The sequence below is a fragment of the Amblyomma mixtum genome, chromosome 4 (assembly GCF_055824585.1).
Source record: "Amblyomma mixtum isolate Tamu chromosome 4, ASM5582458v1, whole genome shotgun sequence".
Lineage (NCBI taxonomy): Eukaryota > Metazoa > Arthropoda > Arachnida > Ixodida > Ixodidae > Amblyomma > Amblyomma mixtum.
Window position 1 is genome coordinate 55,688,877 of NC_143015.1, and position 3,284 is coordinate 55,692,160.

Genomic DNA, 3,284 nt, shown 5'->3' on the forward strand with positions numbered 1-3,284 from the left:
GACTGGCTTTTTTGTTGTGGTAAGGGAACTTAACTAAATCTATCGATACGCTTACGAGGTGATGGTCTGAAATGCCTGTTTCGACCGATACAGTATGCATAGAATATTGACGGCTAGCAAAAACTAAGTCTAGTATAGAGGAAGATGTACCTTGTACACGAGTAGGTTGATTTACAATTTGAGCTAAATCATGAGTAAGCATGACATCAAACAGAACGTCTGCACTGCTCCCAGACTTAGCACCGCCTTGTAAGCGGTCCCAGCACACATCTGGCAGATTGAAGTCACCTATTAACAGTATTTTCTTATTTTGGAAATGAGACAGGTGATGTTGTAGCTTAATAAGATAGTCGGGTGTGGCATCTGGTGGCCTGTAGCAACCATACAGGATGAAAGAATGACCCCAGCAAGAAATTTTTATGCAAAGGCATTCAAGGTCAGGAACATCATATACAAGGTCGCATTCTACAGAGTCTTTTAAGAGAATGGCTACGCCACCACCCCTTGAGGTCCTGTCCTTGCGAACGACTTTATAATGAGGAGGAAATACCAGGTCATCTGCTAAGTCGTCATGTAACCAAGTTTCCGTCAGGACTGATATGTGTGGGTCGAACTCCAGCAGTTTAAGTTCAAGCGAGTCTTTCTTGTTTGCAATGCTGCGTGCGTTAATGTTAACTATTCTCAAGCTTTTTATACTAGATTGGCCCGTGTTACTATGACAAGACAAGCTATCTGTCTTAGTGAAGAAAGAAGCTGAGGTAAATGAACCACTCACTTTATCGGTGAGCGGTTTCGCAACTGCGTACAACTTCGCGTCACGGGCCGACTTGCGCCGATCCCGTCGTTTTTTTTTTGAACCCTCACTTTATCATTTTTTTCGCAGTCCCAAACGTAAGGAATATTATTGATATATAACTTATCAAACACCAAGGAAACCCTTTCTTTTTTGTCTCGGTTCGGCTTCGCGCTATCCCATAGTTTCTTTCTTAGTTCACGAACGTTCTTTGAAAAGTCTTCGCCAATTGAATAATCTTTTCACTTTAGTTTCTTTCCGTTCTTGAGTATCACAGTTTTATGCCTACTGTCTAAAAGCTTTAGGATTACAGGACGTGTTTTGTCAATTGCCGGTTTACCTAACCTATGTATCCGCTCAGTAGGGATGGGATCGAGTCCTAAAATATCATGAAAAATATCTTTGTTTACGATTTCTTCAAGCGATTCATTTGTTTCCTCTTCAGTTTCTGGGATGCCATATATGATCAAATTTGACCTCCTACTATAATTTTCAAGCTGCTCAAGCCTTGCTGCAAGCCTTTCAATCGTTGTACTCATACAACTAACCTGTTCTTGGCAGGACGTTACTCGGCTCTCAAGCCTGGATAGGGCATCTAATTTGTTCTCTATGTTCGGTAATCTCTTCTCTTTCATATCTTTTATGTCGACTGCAATATCATTAAGTTCAAAAGCGTAGCTTTTTGGGCTTGTTGGTGCATGATCATAGCGATATAATAGCGCAGATTAAGACAGGACACACGAAGAAGACACGAACAACACGAGCGCTAACTTCCAACAAAATTTTTATTACACACATGCAACATATTTAACACCAAAACCACGTCATCACCTGTGCTATCAGTAACGTTGTCTGAGAAATGATAGCTCCTTATCCGATAAAAAGATAGAAGGAGTGCTTATACATGTCTCTCTCGAAGAATTTATCTTCTCTGCTTCAATTATTAACCGCGTAAGCATGTCCCTACTTTTTGCAAGGACAGCAGTTTTCTCAAAAAATGGTTTGCATGCTTTTGATTCGCATAAATGAATATGATCAACAAGTGATTTCTCTTTGCCGTTCTTGATGTCGCGTGCGTGTTCCATTAGTCGTTGATTGAGGCATCTCCCCGTCTGGCCGATGTAATGGCCCCCGCATGATAACGGTATTTTATACACGACACCTTCAATGCATGGCACGTACGGCTTCTGATGACGAGTTGTGCATCCACGTGTTCTGTTGCTGTTGCTTTTCCCAATCTTGCACAACGAGGCAAGTTTTTTTGGCGTGGTTTTTTGGCGACGTGGTTTTGGTGTTAAATATGTTGCATGTGTGTAATAAAAATTTTGTTGGAAGTTAGCGCTCGTGTTGTTCGTGTCTTCTTCGTGTGTCCTGTCTTAATCTGCGCTATTATATCGCTATGATCATTAAGTTGTTGTAAATTCGGGTCATGTCAGGGCCTGGGTTCGATTCAATGTCACCGGCTAACAATAATAATTTCCTCAGACACAATGTGAAAACCTGTAGCAAGCAACAAAGCCGAGGGCACGGCAGCACCAACAGGAATAGGTCATTAGAACGAAAACATTTTTCATACTTTTTGCTCACCTGCACAAGGAAGACAAACGGATTAGTGCTCCGCATTCTGTCGATGCTGCCATGCCCAGTGGTTGCAAAACGAGCGTGAGTCCCATTTATAGCTTGAGTGCACTGTGATGCCCCCTGCAGTCCAGGTTCCTGGCAATCAGAACGTGTTGCCGAAGAATGATGATACGGATGCCAAGATTCCAATGCTGGTGGGCGTATTTCTTGATCGATGTCTTGATGCGTTGAAAGATGGACATGCACAGAGAGGTTCAGCACGCTGATGTCCGGACAGCCAACGTTGGAACATCCAAGAAGGCCACATAGCTGCACAAGGAAGACAAACGGATTAGTGCTCCGCATTCTGTCGATGCTGCCATGCCCAGTGGTTGCAAAACGAGCGTGAGTCCCATTTATAGCTTGAGTGCACTGTGATGCCCCCTGCAGTCCAGGTTCCTGGCAATCAGAACGTGTTGCCGAAGAATGATGATACGGATGCCAAGATTCCAATGCTGGTGGGCGTATTTCTTGATCGATGTCTTGATGCGTTGAAAGATGGACATGCGCAGAGAGGTTCAGCACGCTGATGTCCGGACAGCCAACGTTGGAACATCCAAGAAGGCCACATAGCTGCACAAGGAAGACAAACGGATTAGTGCTCCGCATTCTGTCGATGCTGCCATGCCCAGTTATTACATTATTACACAGTTATTACAATTATTACATAAGTTAAGTTGTCTTGGTCTACACCCCAGTGTCATCGTTTGGTTTCATTCGTATCTTCAGGGCCGCATGCAGCGTGTTTTGAGTAATGGTTCGCACTCAATTTATGTAAATGTTTCCTCAGGTGTAGTGCAGGGGTCTGTTCTTGGGCCCCTTCTTTTTCTGATCTATATCAATGATACTGTTTTGGATCTTACCTGCAAAG

The 3,284-nt window shown here is 43.3% G+C and overlaps 1 pseudogene; it reads right to left on the reverse strand.

Annotated features, from left to right (window-relative positions):
* Positions 1-771: 771 nt before the first annotated feature.
* Positions 772-2,719, reverse strand: LOC149346530 (uncharacterized; annotated as a pseudogene).
* Between the last annotated feature and the right edge of the window lie 565 nt (positions 2,720-3,284).